The sequence below is a fragment of the Canis lupus genome, chromosome 29, assembly GCF_048164855.1.
Source record: "Canis lupus baileyi chromosome 29, mCanLup2.hap1, whole genome shotgun sequence".
Taxonomy (NCBI): Eukaryota; Metazoa; Chordata; class Mammalia; order Carnivora; family Canidae; genus Canis; species Canis lupus.
In genome coordinates this window covers 2,399,946-2,421,501 of record NC_132866.1, presented here as the reverse complement: position 1 = coordinate 2,421,501, position 21,556 = coordinate 2,399,946, and the positions used below count along the sequence as shown (strand labels likewise).

Here is a 21,556-nt window from a genome sequence, read left to right as displayed (position 1 = left end):
CGAGAGTCCTCGGCAGGTCCTGGCAGGTGCCCCGGTATCAGGGGAGGACCCCCCTCCAGCCCCCAGGTGCAAAGGGGTTTGGGAAAGCAGGGGACGTGGGAGGTTCCCTTGCTCCCCCAACAGCCGTTCCTTTGGCTGCCTTACGGGCTCCCCTGGTTCCCTAGCAGCTGGGACACTGTCGGGCCAGTGACACGTGGGATGTCCGTGGGGCTTCTGGGAGGGGTCGTAATTTTCCCGGAGATGGGGAGGCACTGGGCTTTCCTTCTTGCTGCTTCTCCCTCCTTCCCGTCGACCTCCAGGGTGACGTGACAGCCGGAGGGACCCACAGGGAAGCCGTCCGGCCCCGTGTCCAGCCCTGGCTCTTGTTAGGTTTAAGCACCTGTGATTGCATTTCTGTTGGGGCTTCTGCTACTTGGGGCCCTGAGCGTCCCTGGGGCAGCGGCTCCCAAATCAGCTGCCGTCGCCACTGCTCGGTGGCCGTCCTGGGGGCATCGGTGGCTGTGGCTGGGGAGGGGGACCGAGCTCCCAGGAAGTCGGTGGGCGCACCCCTGGGGTCGGGACCGGCCATCCGCCCTCCCCCGGCAGCATCACCCCGTTGTTACCACGACCATCCCGCCCTGGCTTGCTGTCTAGACTTCTCGTCTAAAAGTCTGGAAGAGTTGGTTTTCTCAGCCACGGAAGACCTCGAGCCTCTGATTTCACTGCTTAGGGCTAATCCACCACCGTTAAGCATGTTTGCAGAAGTGGCCACTACCAGGCCTGAGACAGGAGGGCAGGACAGGCGAGGGGGCCCTGGGCGTGCCGGGCAGGGGCCGTGGGCCCAGAGCACGAGGGTGACCGTGAGCGGGGCTGCAGGCCCTGCCCTCCCCATCCTCGAGGGGCCTGGCTGGGCTTCCGTGCTTGCTGGGGTCTGATGGAGCCGCAGCTGGAAGAGCGGGGCCCAGTGGTCGCCGGCCCCACTGGGGGTGAGCCGCCAGCCAGCCTGTGCCAGTGTGGGACTCCCCGCAGCTCTGCAGGGAAGGGAGGCCTGTGGGCAGGGCCGGGGGTCTGTGCCCCACCCACAGGACCTGCTCCCCGCCAGCCGAGGGAGGAACTGACCGCCCACCCCAGGGGCTGCCCGAAGATGGGCGACATGGGCAGGACGAGGTCTGAGGGGGTGGGGGTGGGGGGGGCTTTGTTCCCCAGAGAGGCGGCGGGAGGGCCAGGCGGAGCTGGGACCACGCTCACTGCCCCGGGAAGGTGAGCTTGTGCTGCAGCTTCCCCGGAACTTGTTGCCCGTGTGCAGGAAAGGAGCCGGGGCCCTTGCCACTCTGTGGGCAGAAGGCAGGGTGGCCGCCGTGGGGTGCTCCCCACAAGGCAGGGTGCAGAGCCGTTTGGATTGTTGAGATTTTAGGGGTAGTTTTGGAAGACACGGAGGGAGGCCCTGGTCCTTACCCTTAGAAGACGCCTTGCCATGGGGGTGGAACCGAGGGGCCCCGCCCCACTCCACCGTCCCTGCCATCCTGGGGGCCAGAGTCCCTGCACCCGGGCCTAGCGGCTTCCTGGCCGACCCCTCTGGGGACTGTCCGGGGTGGGGGCGTGGGGGCGGGCGGAGCGGGGTCTGCAGGCTGACGCTGGAGCGCCCGCCGTGGCCCCTGGGGTTTGCTCTGCCGACGCAGACCATCTCATTAACATCTGGCGTCCCCGCTTTCTGATTTGTCCCGCGGGGCAGTGGTCCCACCGGGCAGGGTTGTTGAGGCTTACGATGTTTCGGTGCCCACTGAGTGCCCCCACCCCTAAAGCTTATACCCTGAAAGTGGAAACAAGTGACATAAAAGATGCACGGAAACCCTGAGTCCCCGAGTCCCGGCCCACAGGCTGTCCCCTGGCGCCGGCGCGGGCAAGCCGGCAGGTGTGCCGTGGGGGTGGCGGCTGCGTTCACTCTGCGGGATCCCGCCCGATCGGAGCGCTCATAAATATACGGTCGGGGTGAGTCAGTTTTCCCGCATACGCTACTTATTTACTCTCTCCGTGCTGGTGCCGCATTTGAAATGTCAGCACATCTTCTCTTGGCGTTTGTACGGTTTGTTTTCCTCGTGGCCCCAAACCACGCTTTCTTCCGTCATTTGTAATACGCTGCTCATGCTGGAGCAGGAACCGCTTCCCGCGCTGGCAAGTCTTCGTAATACAAACAGAAGAGCTTTTAAAATTAACAGGACATCAGAGACTTAGGTTTGTTGTACAATTTCTCCAGGAACACGGTCTGTGCATATCAATGCCCGGGCTCCGGGTTTGGTGAGTGTCTTTGAAGCGCTTCGGCGGCGGCGGGCACGGCCCCGGCGGGTACCCACTCTCGCTCGCGGGGTCCGGTGGGAGTTCAGAGCGGTCGGTGCCAGGGTTCATCTTCCGGGGGACAGGGGAGAAGCCTCGCAGGGAAGGGCAGGCTCGGAGCCAGGCTGGCAAGAGGCCGAGCATCCTTGGTGAGTGGCGCGGGAGCCACGGCGAGGGCGGCCGGGTGCTGGCAGCGTCTGCAGCAGTGACGGTGACAACCGGGGTTTCACCGAGGGTTTGTTGTGCGCTCATCTCTGGACTCTCTGATGGCACAGGTCCTGCCCGACGTGCCTGGGCAAGGATGATGGTGCCACGTATCACCACCTGCAGGTAGGGTGGCTCCAGCAGGTAGGGACAATGTCGGTGCAGAAGGCACATGGGTGCTGGAGACTGCGGTCACATCAGCAGGCAGACGCGGCCGGTGGAGGGACGCTGGGCCTTTGTGAACCTGACCTGGGGCTCTGCAGACCACACCATCTGTGGGTCCTGGGGGCTGTCAGGTGCGGCCACATCACAGATTCAGGGAGAACGTTTCTGGCACCACTGGACGCTGTGTTCTTTCCCTGACACCCCCGCAGGCGCTCTTGTGTGTCACTTACATTTTATGGGCACTTGTACGGAGCACTGGCTCTAGGTTTCAGGTAATGAGGTCTGCAGATATTTGGAGCCGCCCCAGACACCGCAGGGTGAGCTATGCGGGGACTTCACAGTGCACATTTCCACTTTATTGTAGGCCATTCCAGACAAGTGGAAATCAGGGTTGAAGAAGGCATCGTATAGTAACGCGTGCATACTGAGCCGCGGTCAGCCTGTAAGACGTGCGCGTCCCACGGAGTCGAGCAGGGCAGGGCTCAGGGTGGCCCTGCTCAGAACAGGAGCTTCTCAGCCGCTGTCTCCAGAGGATAGTGCACTTGACCCCACGGTGCAGCTCGTGTGGGGACCTTGGTGCCTGCCTCCTTCTGGGGATGACATGCTTGCCCCGTCCCATGCCCCGCCCACGGGTGGAACCTGCCCATCTCCAGCACGGACCCTGCAGGTTCCCAGACGCCACTGGGCAGCCTGGGTGTCCTGTAGGACTTTTTTTGAAAATGAATGAGTTGTATTTCTCTGCAGGTTTAGACTTCCTGTGGGGCAGAGTGTTTACAGAGGCAAGATCTGGTATCTTCCCTATAAGTAAAGCTTGGGAAAATGGGATCTAGACTGCACAAGGACCCAGGCAGTTGGAGCTCCTGGAGAGTCCAGATGGGAAAGGGTATGTATTCAATGCAGGGAAAGAGGCTCATAATCAGTAAATGCTCAGTAGACATGCGGTCAATAGGATCCAACTCGTATGCTGTAAATCGATATGAAATTTTGAAATTCTGGAAGGTTCTCCAGCACAATAGGGACTGTGGCTGTCTCTGGGTGACAGGTCGAGTTACAAGTGATTGTGTTGCTGCAGTTTATCTGAATTCTTAGGAAGTTCTGAAATCGGCCTGCATTTAGGGGGTGAAGGGAAGGCCTGTGAGAGTGAGGACGGCCTGGGGAGAGCCATGGGGCTCCGCTTGCTGAGCCGGGAGGACGGTGAGCGGTGTTGGCTGCCCTGAGTACGGCGTCAGGGCGACCTGGTTTGTCCAGGCTGGCCACTGGGTGACCCAGCCACTCAGGGAGGGGGCCCCCACCTGACCTCATCTGACCCCTGGCAGCTGGACTTCACCTGACATGTAACTAGGAGCCTGTGCATTGCCTATCCAGGAGCTCCGATGTGTCCCCAGGTGCCAGCGGAGGAAGGACGTGTTCGCTGAGTAAGGACAGCTGGGCACTACTCTTGCCAGAGCAGCCACCTCACCGGCGGCAGAAACCCACATGCAGGGGAGCTCGCATGCGTGGCCTCCTCTGGCCTGTCCCTTCACGGCTGGTCCTGACGTCCTGGGTCCCACGTACCACACAGCCCGGCTCCAGGGGGAGTCTAGCTGCATCGCCCTCCGGGGATCACCTGTGCTGGGCCAGGTGCGCTCCTTCCCTTCTGGAGACCCAGCACTGCCTCTAGCCCCACCGTGACCCTGACCTGACCTAGCCGCCTCCTTGCTGGGGGACGCCTGCAGCTGGGTTTCCCTGCGGCTGGGCCTGGCTTCCCGGCCAACCCGTGACCCCCGCGGCTTAGAGGTGGAGCAGGTGCCAGACCAGCTCTGCCCCGGGGAGAGACAGGCTGCACTTCACTCGTCCTGCTGCACCGGGGCTGTCCTTGCCGGCTGCAGTCACCTGGACACGGGGGGTGGGGGGGGTGGGGGGGGGGCGGCGGCAAGTGGCAGTCCCTGGGGATGGTCCTTCCAACCAGCAGGAAAGGAGGGGACCAGGCCCTGAAAACCCCTGCACGTCATCTCCCTCCTCCCCTACCCCCTGTACATCGTCTCTCCCCCTGCCTCACTACGCGGCTGTTCTCTCCTTCCCCTGCCGACCTTGTCTTCTGCTGGAGGCCACAACCTCTAGTAAGGAGACCAGACCTCTGCATTAGTGTTTAGGGGTCAGTATATTCACCCAGAAGTAGGCGTTGGGCCTTGTTCTGGTAGCCGTGGCCCCGCACTCCCAGGGTGCACTTGCTTGGACAGAAGATGCAGTGTTGGCAGCGGCTTGGTTGGGGTCCAGGTGGAGGAGGGGGGAGCAGACCCACCAGGAGGAGGAAGTGGAGGTGGTGGTGGGGCTGGACTTCCCTCTCCGGAGTTGGGTGTCCCCTTGGTTGGCCGGAGCTCACCTCTTCCTGGCACCCAGCCCCGCAGGGCCCTGTGCCTGCTGCTGTGTTCTGTGACACCGCGTCCTTCTGAGGAATGCCCTGTCCTTCTGGTTGACTTTGCCTTAGCTGTAGTGCTCGGGGTTGTGTCACTCTCCGCCAGGAGCCCTCATGGGCATGCTTCTCGGTGGAGGTCCTTTGTCCAGTTTGCTCCCAGGCTGCCCCAGATTTTAACCACTTTGAGGACAACCTCTAGAAGAGACTTGCAATCCCCAAAGGAAGATGTAGCCCAGTGGTGGGATTTGGGTGGGGGTGGGAATAGCATCTTGGCTATGACGAGGTACCTTGTGCTCTGGGAACCACAACATGAAGGGGTCCGATCCACCCTGTTCTGAGCGATGCCTCTTTGAACTCACCAAGTGAGGAGTGGCAGGCTCGATGGAAGTTCCCCGAAGGTGCTGCCCAGCTCACTGGATGGAGAGAAAGGGGGAGGAACGTTCTGAACCCCATCCCAGTGTCAGCGCCAGGCAGCACTCCCCTCCCGCTCCCCATTCCTTTGCCCACCCTCCCTAGCTTTTCTCCTGGAGTAATTTATTTTTTTAATTTTTATTTATTTTTTTATAAATTTATTTTTTATTGGAGTTCAATTTGGCAACATATAGCATAACACCCAGTGCTCATCCCGTCAAGTGCCCCCCTCAGTGCCCGTCACTCAGTCACCCCCACCCCCCGCCTTCCTCCCCTTCCACCACCCCCAGTTCGTTTCCCAGAGTTAGGATCCTCTCATGTTCTGTCTGCCTTTCTGATATTTCCCACTCATTTTTTCTCCTTTCCCCTTTATTCCCTTTCACTATTTTTTATATTCCCCAAATGAATGAGACCATATAATGTTTGTCCTTCTCGGATTGACTTATTTCACTCAGCATAATACCCTCCAGTTCCATCCACGTCCAAGCAAATGGTGGGTATTTGTCCTGGAGTATTTTAGAGCACATGCCAGGCATCATATGACTACCTAATTCTAACAGATAAGGACGTGAGAAAACCATAAGCACAATTCCATGATCACGTTCAACAGGATTAACAAAGATTTCTTAATATAGTATGTACCCAGACTATGTCCAATTTCCCCAAATTCCCTAAGAAAATGTCGTTTTACAGTTGGTTTGTTTTTAATCAGGAGCCAAACGTGGTCCCCACGTTGCAGTCACCTGACAGGTCTGCTGAGTGACTTGGTCCGTGAAGGTCCCTCGCCCCCCCCCCCCAACCGTTGTCCCCCACCCCAGCCACTGGCTTGTTGGAGGCCCCAGGTTGCACGTGTCCAGGAGCAGTTCTCACGCTCCCCATTTGCGGATTGTGTTCTGTGGTTTTGTTACAACAGCTTTTTTCCTGTAAATTGGAAGGGAGACCCAGAGCCTACCTGGATTCAGCTTCATCTTTTGTTCTTTATGAAAAGGAGCCGTCCTGGGGGCGGTGTGTAGAGGAGCTTCAGTCCGCACCTTCCTTCTCGTCCGCCTTCTCCATCTCGTCCGTCTTCGCTTCCCTCAGTCTTCCAGCCCCTCCTTGAGCCGCTCACACCTCCTCACCGGCCCTGGAGGGCCGCCCGCCGCTGCCTGTCGCTGCCTGCGTGCTGTGTGCACGCCTGTGTGACGTCTCCCTTGTAACTCCTCTAAATCAGTAATTAGATCTCGAGCTTCGTGCACATTCAGGGTTGTGGGTTCGTTGTTGTGATTGTGGCCATAGGGTGGATGTTGTGCTCCTCCACCTCTGATTCTCCTTTTAGGTGTCCTAGCCCAGTGGTGACCATTGCCCAAAGTCATTACTTTATTAGGGATTGGCTACAAACTGGTGATATTATAATTCTTCCTTTATTAGATGCGCTACTTCTACAAAAAAGGAGTGTTCGTTATCGTAAGATGAGGTCCTTACAGGAAAGACAGGATAAATGCTCGAGTTACATGTTTTATTTACCAACTTCCAAATAATGACGCGGCCTCTGGCGGCTCCAGCGGTGACCAGTGAGTCTCAGATTATCATTAGGAACTCATGACTTTGAGCAGTTTGATGGGTTTAAATGGTTGCTGTCCTTCCCTTGATTGATTCTGAAATTGTCCCATCTTGGGCTTATGGGAGCATCTTCATGTTGGATTCTGTGTCCTTGTGACGTGACCTCAATCTTTGGTTGCCTCTTTGCTTTCTGCCGAGACGGAATGTTCCAGGCACATCTTGTACGTTTTTTCTCCTGCTGAATCAGACGGTTTTCTAAGAAGGGTTGTTTAGTTTTAGTGGGACACAGCATCATAGGAAATAGGGTGGGTGGGAATGCTTGTTTCCACTGGATTGGTCATTGTTTTTAGACCTTTTCAATTGCCAGGTTAGGAAACACACCTATGATTTTAGTAATGAAGAAATTATAGATTCATACTAGCAGTTTCCATTAAAATTAAAGAGCGTAGAATTTTTGCTTAACCTCTTTGGTCTTATAGTTGTATCTCTCTTTCTCTAAGGTTAAGAATTCCATTTCCTAATTATACCAACAAATTATGGACTTGCTTCACCTCACACCATGCGGGCACGCACAGCAGCCTCAGAGTAATGCACCGCGTTCACTCTTCCCCGCCAACACCGCTGCCGCGGCAGACAGCAGGCCTCCCGAATTCAGTGAAGACTTCCTTGCAGTTCTTTCTGTTTTGGACCATATCCCATTAGGGACGCAGAGTTATCTTGCTGTGATTTAAAATTACTTGAAATAATTCCTAAGAGGTTATGCCATTAACTCAAAACACAGTTATGTTCATATGCTTCAACTTACTTTGGATTCTGGGGATTGATTTTTAATACGATTTTGTTTCACAGACATATAAAATATTTACCAGTTTCTGAAGTCGAATCCATAAAACAAGGTGTATTAATAAAAATTAAGCTTCTCTCCTTTTTGCCTCTGTTCTGTCCCCCTTGGAAAGTAACCATCACAAGTTCGTTTAATATTAACTTGATACATTTATTTGCCAGGTAAATTAATTTATTATTTGCTTTACTTTTATATGTATATTCAAATCTATTTTCCATGTCTTTAAAATGTCTCCATCTTTCTTAAAAGAACATACCATCTGTTCTTGTTTACCTCGCTTTTTTTCGACAAATATTATCCTGGAGATCATTCTATATACATGTATAGGGAAATTCCTCTTTTCTACTTTACAGCCGTGTGGTATCCCACTTTGTGAATATACTATCGCTTCCATTTGGGTTAAGTCTAATCTTTTCCTGTTACTAATTATACTTCACTAAATAGCTTGGCACATATGTCTAATATGCACCAGCATAGATTTCTACAGATGCAGTTGTTGGATCAGAGGAAAATCCCATCAGTAACTTTTCTAGATGTTACCATATTTCCATACCCTCTATGATGGTTATCATAACAGCATGGTAATTTGAAAATTCTATCATTTCCTTTGTACTTACTAACTGTGGGCTGCCAATAAAGATAGGCTTGCCCTCATTAACTATTTGATTCACCTGGAATACACTCTCTACCAAAAAGGCAAGATAAATGTTTTATTCTTTCCCTTTATTTGTTAAAATCCATACAGATGAGTTGGTTTCCCTAGCAATCTTCAGAGGCAGACAGTGAGTTTTTTCAGTGTCATCATGAACCCACAGATTTATATCTATTGTAATTAAATCCATCATAGTCATTTATATTTTTAAAAATAATTTTTTAAAATTTTGGAATAATTTTAGGCTTCCAGGTAAGTTGCCAAGATAGTACAAAGAGAATCCCTATATACTCTTCACACAGTTTCCCTTACACTACTATGGTGTATTTGTCAAACTTAAGAAAACAACATTGGAACATAAGTATATTAACTAACTCCAGATTTTATTGGAGTTTCTACAGGATTTCCACCATCATACTTTTTCTGTAGAATCTGAAGATACCACATTGCAACTAGCAGTAATCTTCTTGATGTTCATTTTTTCCCCTCCTTCTTGGCCTAATGAGAGCCCCATCAGTTGGCTTCTGTCCTTTAGATTAAATCCCAGTGACCTGTGTGTGTGTGTGTCCAGGCCAATAAAATGTTCTCAGACTCATTTGGAACATTTCTTGCTCCAGACCTGGAATGAGGTATTTTTCCAAAGAACCTTGGTTCTTTTCCATGAGAAATGGTATTTAGAATCATAACCTGAGTACCAGTGGTGCTCATTGCTACTGGATTGTCATTGATCTTAGGTCTTTTCAATGAGCAGAGTTAAGAAATATATGCTTTTTAGATAAGGAAAAAACTATAAGTTCACACTAATCTGCAATTCAAATGAGACATTACAAGGTTTTTAACTCAATTACTCAAAGCTAATTATATATATTTTTCGCTTCTGCACTGGAAATCTTGGTTCCTAATAGCACAGTTATTATGTTCCTTGTTGTGTAGAATTATGCTACTTATTACCTAGGCAATATAAGTGGAGGGAATCTGGGTCACACTGTGAAGCACCCCCAGATCTCGGTGGTTTGCCACGACAGAGGTTTACCGCATGTCCACGTGGTTGGCTGTGGTTCCGTTCCTGTGTCTTCACTCAGGGGCCCAGGCCGAGGCGGCTGCTTTCTGGAGCTTGGTCAGTCGTCATGATGGAGAGACCCAGACGTTGTGGACACAACAGCATTCCCACCCACAGTCTTTGTGCTGCATCAAGTGATGCGGCCTGTGCTGAGTTCAGCAGGTGTCACCCTGCAAATCACATGGCCAGGCCTGAAGTCAGGGAGGCGGGAGGGTGAAACTTGGCTGCAGGAAGAGGGTAATCCACCATGAATACCATCGCTAAAACATGATTACTGAATGCAGTGTAAGATTCCTTTATGTCCATACCCTACATATCTAACCAAAGACTGAACAGCCAAAATAATATGCTTCAGATTCATTCAAAGTGATTTTTCCTCTGCGTGGTCATGCCACCAACTTGATTTGCTGGGGAGTTTATTTGTTTCAGTTTATTTGATTCTTAGTGACTGCTGTTTTAAATTTTCATCCTGTTATGTATTCATGTTTTTTTTTTTTAGAAAATATGTATGTGGTTCCCAATTCAAATATAAAATGGGGTGTATTGAGAAAACAAACCCACCTTGCCTCCCTCTCCCCGCCTCTGTCTTCCTATCTCTACCCTAGAGCTAATGTTTTTTATTAGTAGTAAAATTATTCATAATTTAAAATTTATAATGTATTTATAATTTATAATGCAGTTATTAAGATGATTTGATTTAGCATTCCTATGCTATTGTTTTAAAAATATACATGTAAGGGCAGCCCCTGTGGTGCAGCGGTTTGGCGCCACCTGAAGTCCGGGGTGTGATCCTGGGGACCCCGAATCGAGTCCCACGTCGGGCTCCCTGCATGGAGCCTGTTTCTCCCTCTGCCTGTGTCTCTGCCTTTCTCTCTCAATCTGTGTGTGTCTCATGAATAAATAAATAAAATCTTTAAAAAATATATACATGTAAATATGCACCTATATTTTATACAATAAGGTGGGAACCCCAGCTTGGAGGAGGTGCCCTGGCCCCCACCAGTCATTACTTTCAGACAGTGAAATTTCTGAATTTCTCTGAGATGTGTGGCCTCTTTCTATTCCTGCAATGATTGGAGTCTGACTGCCTTCCAACCAGGTCTGGGAAGCACCTTGTCACCAGTCTCCTGGTGACCTTCTCTCTCTCTTGCATCTGCTTTGGGGCAGCATTTGGTTTGAGGGGAAGGAGATGATGTAGGTAGGGCCAGTAATCAGAAATAGAGCCTCCTGAACGTGCGGCCCTGAGGTCCTACCTGGAACACGATGGGTACAGGGCACAGGCTGCTCTCTCACTCCAGTTGTGTTAGGGCTCAGGCTTGTGTTTCCTTGCCCTTCCCAGTGTGTTCCTCTAGGACTGTAGGGCAGGTACACATTCACTCTGTAAGTGGCCACTGTCCTCTTACTGCCAGGGCTGGAGGATCCCCAAGAGCTCTGATTCTCTGAGACCAAATCACATGTGTTTACAGCACTCCAGAGTGGGTTTGGAGCTTGGTGCACCCCCAGCTCCGAGAGAGCACCGATGTTGGCAAAATAGTTCATCATGTTCAGACCTTGTCCTAATAAAGTGCTTGTTACAGGAGTTGGTTTCAGGGGCCACCCCTCCCCTTCTGTCCCTTCTGGGCCTCATCCAGGAGCTGCCTGGGTAATTGAGCGTTTGTTCTCCCTGAAGGAAATGTCTGTGTAGAAGGAAGACCTCGACAGTCAGGATGTGTTGAAAGGCAGCGTATGTGGCGTCTTTCCGTGTGAGTTCATGGGTCTCAACATGGGCATTCCAACAAACAGAGCTGACTTTCTTATTAAAACTCAGGGCGAAGTATTACCTGATATTATCTCGTTTGTGTCATGCTCTTTCCTGAAACCAAGGCAGTAATTTATTTTAACCTCCAATGAAAGGGCTTCCTGGAAATGGCAGGACATTGGAGGTGGAAGGGTTTGCAGGCTTACGGGGTGCTCCGAGATAAGAGCCTCATGGCTCTGTTGGAAGATTTAATATGGTTCTTATCTCTTTCATTGGCGCTGTCCTAAAGAGGCTTAGGTGTTTGCAATGAGAGAATTAGCTACTTTGGACACTAAACCATTTTGTACTAAAACGTTGCTGTCCATGGAAATACTGTTTTGTATTTGGAGACTCAGACTCCCCTCTGGCAAGGATGGATTCTGTTCAGAATTTGGAATTGGTTGGTCACTGACTGGCAGCCTCTTCTGGGTCCCAGTGGCCCATGCACTTGCCTCTGTAGAATGATCCTAGCTGTGCCTTTGCAGGATACTGTGTGACTTACTCAGATGATCGCTGTTTCTTCCTCGTCTGTAAATTCTTCAATGACAGAAGTCACGTGTGGTTTTCACTCAGAATCCTGCACCGAGTGTCCACCCTACTGCCCGGCCATGGAAGATGCTGAAGAACTTCTGTGAATAAATAAAAAAAGTTTGCCCACAGTTCTGTAGTCCAGAGAGAGCTCCTGGGGCTGACCATTTGTTGGTTTTCCAAAAGCTCCATGAAGGACTAATTCTAGCAAATGACCAAGTGACCTGCCAAGCTGCTTGGTGCAGGTGAGCATCAGAGAAAAACTGTTAAAGCAGGCTCTGTCAGACTCTAAGGAAATTATGGGGAAAATTATTGTAGCTTTTATTCTCCCAAAAGCTTATTTTCTCTTCTTAACATGAGCTTTTTCTCCTCCTTTTTTTTTAAAGAAAAAAACAAAAAACAAAAAATACAACCCCAACCGACTAAATGTAGCTATGTAAAAATTGCTTGTTCAGAACTTTACAGGCTACAAAATGTATTATTGCAATCTGTAGTTATACAATAAACAGGCATGGAACTATGTAACAATTCCCAGTATGAAATAATCATAAAATCCAATATTACTTTTTCCCCGGTACAGCCCATATTTTTTAATAAACTGTCACTTCTTCTGCTCTCAGCAAACACCAAGTTTCCTTTGCAGCCCGAATTTTGTGCTTTGTCTCATCCTGAACATAACAGGCACGTGCTGCATCTTATCTTCCCTTGTGACTTGTTGGGGACTTGCAGTGGTAAACAAGGTGGCGGGGAAGTCCCCCTGCGGCTCTGGGAGCTGTCCACGTGCTGACGCCTCTGGGGCCGAGGCTGCAGGTCCGGGCTGCGCAGGTAGAGGCGGCTCTCTTTGAAGGGGTCACGTGCTGCCTTTTGAAAGAGAACCCTCCCGTCAGTGGCTGGGGTTACGTCCATGGTCTGGGACACCCCCCTGGCTGGAGCCCCCCGGTATGTCCAGCACCGTCACCCTGGGGTCCTCCAGCGTGCCGCGGTGCAGCCCGATGGGACCGCCTTTCCAGCTTCTCATTTTTCTGCACCAATTTAGAAAAATAGTTAGGGGTTGAAAAGGGATATTAAAAGGATTTTTTTTTTCCTTCCTGAGAGCCCTAAGGCAGGAGTGGGTTTGTCATTTGAGGAGGATGAACTCATCCTGACCGTGAACCCTCCCCCTTGGCTCCTCTCCCAGCCCCGTTTGTCCTCCGACAGTTGGAACAGCAACGATTTCCCCACCTGGGGGCAGCAGGAGTTTAGGATGGAAGCTGGCTCCATCTTTCAGGTTTCAGTTTTCAATCGACCCCCCCCAACCCCAACCCCAACCCCAGTCTAAATGTTTGCTTCGCTCCCCCGCGGAGGGATGTTTTCTTGCCCAGAGCCTCCCAATTTGTGTCAAGTGCAATTTCTGGTGAGAGTGGTCAGCCTCAGGCTGGTTATTGATGGGAGGTGATGGCGATGTTAATAATAATAGAAATAAAAGTAATAGCTTGAGGCCTGCCCTCAGCGGAGGCTGTGGTTGACCAGGCAGCGTGGCCTGGGTGGGAGGCGCCGGCTTGTGGTGCGTGGGGTCAGCCAGCTGGTGGTGCAGACACCTGAGCCACATTCTCCAAGAGGGATGAGGTAGACATTTGATCTCCCTCCTTTTTTGCCTCCAGCGGCTCAGGACTGTAATGGGGCAAATGAATGAAGGTGAGCCCCTCAACCCCTGCGTCCAGGGACCATCTGGTGATGGTCTCTGGGTCCTCATTCAAAAGAAGTCAGGGGCACGGTTTCCATGAGGGAGGGGGCGAGATGGAGAGGCCTGGGTGGCTGGCGGGGGTCCTGGGGCTTCGTGGGAAGGGCAGCGCGGAAGGATCCTGCAGGACTGGTGGGACCAGAGGCAGAGAGCACACCAGGTGGACTTACCCACCCCTTCCAGTGGGAGAAAAGTCAAACTCTTGAAAGCTCAAGGCAACAAAACTACAGAGTTGCCATGAGATAATTGTCGCGAGCTGTGCACCTCTTTTTACACATCATAACATCCCATGAATGGCAGATTTAAACTTTTTTCTCTGAATATGCATTACTTCACAAAGCCACATGCACTTTTTTCCCCCTTGCTAGTGAGAGAAGAATGGAATTGTCTGGAATTTGTATTTATTCATTTTCGGGACTGGATCTGTGCCTCTCAGCTGGCTGTGCCTCCAGCACGTGGGGCTGTCTGGGGAGGGGGCTGTGTTGGTGGGGGCCTTGTTCCCACTAACCACATAGCAGTGAGCTTCTTAGAACTTTGGAAATGGGGAATAACATCACAGATGAAACGCGGGGTTCTGGTTCTGAAAGACTGGCCACCGCTGTGTCCCCTGCGAGGGGATGGGCGGCTCCAAGGCCTGATGTCTTTAGTACACGCGCTGTTTGAAGCACAAAATTTGGTAGAATTTGGTAGAGGCCTGTAGGGTGACCTTTCCTGGGTGGTGAGTCTCCTGACCACTCCCTGCATCCCAGCACAGCAATCCCCACGAGAAGTGAGCATCACCAACTACCACAAAATAGCGACTTCCCAGACCCTTTCTGTGGACAAGGGGTTAGGGGTTACATGCCATTGGATCTCACACCAGGTCCCCGACTTTAGCTCCCGACTCTAGTTCACATTTTGTGCATCATAAGCACTCAGTACTGCCTGTTAAAACAAATTAATGGCTTTTTTATGTATTTTCTCCAGATTGGTAAACAATCCCACAGCCGTCCATTTAGGAGTAGAACATAAAGTGCACTTCCCTCCCTCCCTCCCATCGCAGACCCCGAGTGCCCTGCCCAGAGGCAAGCGCAGCCTTGGGTTGAAGGGAGCCAGCGGGTAAATGCACACCCACGTGCACGTGTGCAGAGCTCACGGAAAACAGGGGCATGTGTGTCCTGTGCTGCCACTTGGACCGTTTCCCCAGTGTGTCTTGGAAATTGTTGCACATTAGTGCTTGGAGATCCACCCCGTTCTATTAACAGGCTGCCTGGAATCGCAGTAGACGGAAGGCCTGTAATTTGTTTAATGAGTCCCGCGGCGGTGATTTCTAGTTGCTTGCTGTTTTAAACCATCTCAAAGTCAACACGATGGGACATACATCGTGGTGCCCATACGCCAGCATTTCTGTGACATTCGGTCCTAGAATAGAAGTTTCTGAGTCAAGGGGCAGATGCGCTTAAACTATTGAACGGTGCGGCCAGAGTGCCAGGCGCAGAGAGCGGCGCGGGGTGTGGGTGCCGGTGTTCACTCCTCTGGACACTCCTGCCCCCACCAACTCCGCCACCTTCCCCAGGCCTGCTGCCCGCTTCTGGCAAGTTCACCGTGGCCTCACTGCAGGACTTGGTAATTAGTTAGTGCTTTTCATGATGTTTTGAAAAGCGAGTTTTAAAAGCAGGTTGTCTCTGGAAATTCAAATTACCTCCAACGGCTGTTGTTTTGCGTGTGTTATGTGACATTTCAAATGAACTAGCAGGTAAATCCCACGGCTCTGCTGACTAGTACATAATAAGTATTCAGGAAGTGTTGCTTCTTGTCCCCTTGAAGGATAATTGTCTGTGGCTGTTTTCCAGAAAAAAGGAAAAATTTGACTGAGCGGGTGTTGGGAAGAGGGATAGGGTGTAGCTCTAGCTGAGCCCTACTTGGTGGGGGCGTCACGTCCCGGGTCCAGGTCGACTTTTCCAGCAACATGTTGAGGGGGGTGATGTTACCTGTATTTACAGATGCTCAGCAGGGGTCCAGAGAGGTCAAAGTACTTTCTCAAGGTCACACGGTCCTTGAGCAGCACAAGGAGCTTAGGCTGCTAAGCCTAAGTGGTGGCGGCTTTATCCTACTCCATCAACTGTCAAAATCAACTCAGGAGCAGCGCCCTTTTATTTGAAGTGAGGGTGTGTAGCAGAGTGTTTGGAAGCCTCTTTTTTTACATGTGCACGCATGTGTGTCTGTACACGTGTGTGTACGTGTATCTATATGGTGCTTGTACATGTACAACTGCCGAGTTCAAAATCCGCCCCGTGGGGACCCTGGGAGATGTGTGCATGGCTTTGCTGTAAGCCTCTACTTACACATCACTTTTGGAGTGTCCAGCCAAAAGGTCCCGGTGTTATTTCCAAATTATTCAAGTTAGGAAATAAAACCGGAAGGGAAGTCATGTGCTTGCCTGATGCATTATTAATAAAGCCGAGGGAAGCCAGAAATGTAGTGAGATCTTTGGAAAAGTAATTCTAACTTTGATGTGGCCACATAGATTTTAGAGGGGAAGTAGGGTCATCTTACACCAAGTTCCCTGAGCCTTCAAATGAAGCAGAGAAATATATAATGAAGCCCAAAGGAAATAATTTTGACAGGCACCAACCTGTAGTTTCCCATTATTAAGTGGACGTCTTCCTGAAGAATAAAGTATTTGGTAAAGTATTTTTCTTGCGAGCGTTCCCAGCAGCGTGGGGAGCACTTGAGTGACAGCTTCGGCCGTGCCCTGTGTGCCACGCAGGACAGACGGGAGGGCTGGTGTTGGGCGGCAGGTTGGTCCGCATCCTCCGGAGGACGAAGGCCGGATCACAGTCGCCTTCACACCTGCTGTCCCAAGCACAGGTGAGGGACGTGCCGGCTGTCTGTTCCGAAAGATGGTTGTGCTAGTAGAAAGCAGTTCATGGTCTGCTTGCTTAACATAGATCATGTGGCGAGTTTATAGAAGCCCGATTCTTCCCTTTTATGTTTTCATGAAATACATATACATCTTCTCTTTCTGGGGATGCTGTAAAAAAGCACCACAAATGAGGGGGATGCTTAAAACACCAACTTTATCCTGTCACAGTCTGGAGGCCAGAAGTCCAAAGTCAAGTGTCAGCAGGGCTGCACTCCCTCCAGAAGCTCCAAGGGAGGAGCCTTCCTGACCCTTCCAGCTTCTGGTAGCTTCTGATGTTTCTTGACTTGTGGCCACATCACCCCTTCCCTGCCTCTGTTGTCACATGGCCATCTTCCCTGTGTGTGTGTCCTCTTCTCTTCGTATAATCCGGTCTGGCCTCATCTTAACTAAATACCTACAAAGACCCTATTTCCAGATAATATCACATTCTGTGGGTCTGGGGGACATAGATTTTTTTTTTTTGAGGAGTGACATTTTTCAATCTACTACACTCAGAAAATAGAATATTTAACCTAAAGATGGATTAGCTAGGAAAATATATGAAAAACTCCTTGAAATAAAGAAGTTCAATATGTTGAATGGGGACCTACCGCCTAACTGGGGTATTGCCACCCAACTCCAGCAAATACATGCAAATGAGGAGGGGGGTTGTAAGCGTGGAGTCCTATAAATTCCCAAATTCTCTGGTCCTTAGATGCTGCCAGGACTTTATGCCAATGGACATAATATTTAGGCCATGGGCCTTGGCCCCATATTGACCTTTTCCTTACCTTATGTTTTTGATTGTTTTTTGTAAGTTTCAAGTATGACCCATTTGAGTCCGTTGCGACTGTTGAGTCCCTAACAGGGAACGGAGTTTCTAACAGCCTGGGGTCTGGTGGTGGAGTCAGGTGGGTGCAGACCTTCAGCTCCTGGGCTCAGCTCTCATGGAGCCCCCAGCCCCGCTCCTACAGGTGACCTGCTCTTAACCCCTGAATGACAGCTCCCCGTGCATTTGGGGTGTGTGAACGGAAGTGTGTCGTAGGGATACAGGCTATTATTATCCGTATTTAATCCTCGAAATCCAGAGTCGAGGATTCTTTTTTTCTGTTTCTCTTTCATTGTGGCTCTCAATATTATTTTATTTGTTTGTCTTTATCACCAGCTGGGCCTTTCTTCAACCAGAGTTTAATACAGAATTATGATGGTGTGAATAATATGAAATAGCACATGCCCCAAAGACTATAAAAATAAAAGCCATGTTTATGAAGACAGGTGGGCAGGAAGCTGGCTTGGGTTTAAAGCTTTGTCATCAGAGCAGGGAGAGCACAGAAGGGATGGATTCGGTGAGTGTGGCCCTGAAAGCGATGGCCTGCAGGAGTCCTCAAAGCTCCTCCTCTGGACTCACACTCTCTTCCCTCCTGGAGGCAGGGCTGTGTCGGTGAGTTGTCCCCAGTCTGTGGCTGGGCCGCTCTCACTTCCAGCTGTCATGCGAAGCTCCCAAAGAACCCAAGTGTCTGGGGAGGCTTTGCTTCAGGGGTCCACGAGTGAGGACGATCCAGTATCGTGGAGCTCCACTGGAAATTAAAAAATGAGGGGTTCCTGGGTGGCTCAGTGGTTGAGTGTCCGCCTTTGGCTCAGGTCATGATACCGGGGTCCTGGGATCGAGTCCCACACCGGGCTCCCCCCAGGGAGCCTGCTTCTCCCTCTGCCTGTGTCTCTGCCTCTCTCTGTGTCTCTCATGAATTAATTTTTTCAAAAAAGGAAGTTAAGGGCAGCCTGGGGTGGCTCAGCAGTTTAGCGCCACCTTCAACCCGGGGCCTGATCCTGGAGACTTGGAATTGAGTCCCACATCAGGCTCCCTGCATGGCGCCTGCTTCTCCCTCTGCCTGTGTCTCTGCCTCTTTCTCTCTGTGTGTCTCTCATGAATAAATAAATAAAATCTTTAAAATAAATACATAAAAATTAAAAAAGGAAGTTAAAAATTGATGCATCAATTGTGTACAAGTTAAATAAAAATAATAACAGATGGTTTCTGTAGGTGCTCATGTAAAAGCATGAAACCAGAAAAAGACTTTTCTTAGGAAAGGAACTTTAGATTGATTTGTAATGTTTCATTTTTTCAATAATTTTTGACTTTTTAGCCGAGATAGTGAATATATGCAGTGTGAAAGTCAATAGTACTACTGCTTCTCTCTCCTTAGATTCTTGTCCCTACAGAAAAGCGTCACCTTTTAGCTTTCTTCTGAAATTTAAGCCGATGTATCTAAACAATGGCATATATGACTACTTACATTTTTGGGTTGTTTTTGACTTTCCATTGACTTATGCTATTTGATAATTTCTTCTTGTTTTTTTTTTTTTTTTCCTGTCCTCTCTTTCAGGAATTCCTATCATTCAAATATTGGGCCTCTTGGATGAGTCATCTAATTTCTTAACTCCCATTTTCTATCACTGTGTTTTGTTGTTGTACACCTTCTGGGAATACATCCTTAATTTTATCTTTCAAAACTTTAGGGATTTTCCCTTAATTCTGCTCTTATGCTTATGAGTTGTTAGAGTGCTCTCTCATGACCTAAATGTTCTTGTTTTATGCATGCCTGTTCTTCTTTTGTGGATGCACCATCTCCCTCTCCCTTCTGAAGATACAGATCATCGGTTTTACTCCACAGTATGTCTCTTTGGATCCCTGCATTGTGCCTGCTGCCTCTGAGTTTACTTTTCTTTCATTGGGCTGGTTTCATGCCCGTAGCCTTTTCTCGTTGGCCTGGTGGTTCGTGACTGCCCACTGGTTTTGAAGAGAGAGGCCCCAAGCAGCTGGTTGGAGCTTTGTGCAGGTGGCACTCTCGGACTGGTGGTTCCCTGTGGACCGTTGCTGAATCTGCTCACTTTATTGGGAATCTGCAGTTCTCACTGTTTGTGAATTTTTCCTCCTGAGCAGGTGTTTCCTAGAAAGGAACCCTTCATCTCCTGCTCACGGGGTGTATGAGTTTGCTAGAGCTGGTACAACAAAACATTGCAGATGGGGTAGCGTAACAACAGATGCTTATTTCCTTGTCATCCTAGAGGCTGGAAGTCCAAGATCAAGGTACCAGCAGGTTGGTTTCTCCCAGGGGCTCCCTCCTCGGCTCATGGACAGCCACCTTGTGCTGTGTCCTCATGTGGTCTTTTCTCTCTGGGCCCACATCACTGGTGTCTCTTCCTCCTGTTATGAGGTCACGAGTCCTGTGGTGTCAGAGCTCCACTCTCAGGAGCACATTTACCCATAACCACCTCTGTCACAGTCCCTCTCCAAATATCAAATAGGGAAAAAAAATAAAACAAAAACAAAAACAAACAAATATCAAATAGGGGGTCAAGCCTTCTGCGTATGGATTTTGGGGGACACAGTTTCGTCTATAACGTGGGGTATGAGTTGGCTCTCCGCGCTCTGTGAGCCCAGGGTGGGGGTGCCAGAGGCCTCAGGCTGAACATTGGCTTTTACTTAATGCTCTTGTTTTTGTGCCTTATTTTGCCCCTATTTCCAGGTGGGCCACAAATCCTGGAATCTAAAGCCTCTGTGATTCTTCTCCTCAGAAGGCATCTCTTGTGTTCTCCTGGGGTGGGGGGGTTGTTAGACCTGGGCCAGGAGGGTCCGGAGCTGCTCCTCGAGAGAACTTTCACGACACCTCCCATCTTCAGGCCCATCTGTGCTCCTCAGAATAGTGGGGCTTCCCGGTCCCATACTTTGGGATTCCTGACTGCACCCCCGCATCTCCCCAGAAAGGCTTTGACTTCAGCCTCCTCCCCTCTGCAAAGTCAGTAGCTCCCGCCAGCCTGCCTTCTGGCCCCTCAGTGCTGCCGGCCTCCCCGTCTATCTTGTCTTTGTCCTCGTGGGGGCTGTTCCTTTTTATTCTTTCACTGTCATCTTCATGGGCTTGGGGCAGGAACAGAGGAAGCAGCGAGTGTTTGATCTGCTGTGTCCAGGCAGAAGTCCTGTGTACCCGAGAAGTGACTCTGTATGCGTGGGGCTCGTGGCAAGCTCGCCCAAAGGCAGGCCTGTGGACACGGAGCACGTCTCTGTTTTAATCTCTACGCCCTGAGAGGGTGGAATGGCCTTAGTGTGACTTCATCACAGCACAAAGTTCAGAGGGTGCAACTGTGTACGCCTTTCTTCTTGCAGAAAACCCTGAACGTTGGGCTCTTAGGACAAGAGGTGATGTTCCAGCAGCGTCGGCGGCTGACTTCATCAGAGCGGAGCCCGGGGAAGACCGTGGAAATGAGCGCAGCCGGGAGGTAGGGAGCCTCAGGGGGACCGCGTGCCTTCCACCCTGTTTCTGAGCGAGTGCACCCTGGACACATCGCTCGGCGCTCGCATCACCATCTGCTGTCGTTTTGAGTCTCAAGGCAAAATATTTTCCCCTCCTCATAAGTATTTCTAAGTGTGTGTCATTATCTGATAGGAAATTCATCATTGCTTTGAGTCGATATTCTGTTCTGCCTAAAATTCCACGGTACCCCTCCTCTTCCTGTTCCTGTCTGTTGTTTAAACTGATATTTTGACCTTAGTACCTTGTCTTATCAATTTTTAAATAATAAAGCGACCCAAGTGGGAATCTTCCTAATTACTTCCTTAAACTTTTATGGGCAACGTACGTGAATTTAAGGAAGCCCCATGGGTGAGGAACCTTCGCCGTTTCAGTGTGCTCTGTCCTATGATGAGCATAATTAATGCCAGAGTCCATAAAAGAGCCGTGTTGTGTGCCTCATAAAACTTGGAAGAGGCATAAAATCCCTCTCGTGCTGTTGGTTGTCATGGTTACTGTTTGGGGAACGCTTTATTATCAATTCCCAGCCCCTTCCTTTTCTTACCAGGATAATAATCCGTAGATTTGTGACTCTCCACTTGCCCCTGGTGTGTGTCTCACTCTCACCCTGTTAAATGCTTAGCCTCTGCCTGGAAGCCAGACACAGGGATGCTAGGGGGTGACTCGCCACGTGGCCGTGGGGACGTGGCGGGGACCAGGCCAGACGGGTGAATGACCATGCTTGGGGGAACCAGTGTTAGACCACAGGGTAGGGATTACT

General features: G+C 50.3%; 1 long non-coding RNA gene across 2 annotated transcripts in view; it reads left to right on the top strand.

Moving 5' to 3' along the window:
- Window positions 1-21,068, top strand: part of LOC140620676 (uncharacterized) — a 60,076-nt gene extending 39,008 nt beyond the window's left edge. Inside the window, exon 6 of one of the 2 annotated variants that reach the window (XR_012020374.1) lies at window positions 20,652-21,068. This is a non-coding gene — a long non-coding RNA (uncharacterized lncRNA). Of the gene's footprint in view, window positions 1-7,524; window positions 7,995-20,651 lie in introns of those variants that run through there. The other variant, XR_012020375.1, reaches the window with a different exon arrangement.
- The last annotated feature ends 488 nt before the right edge of the window (window positions 21,069-21,556 follow it).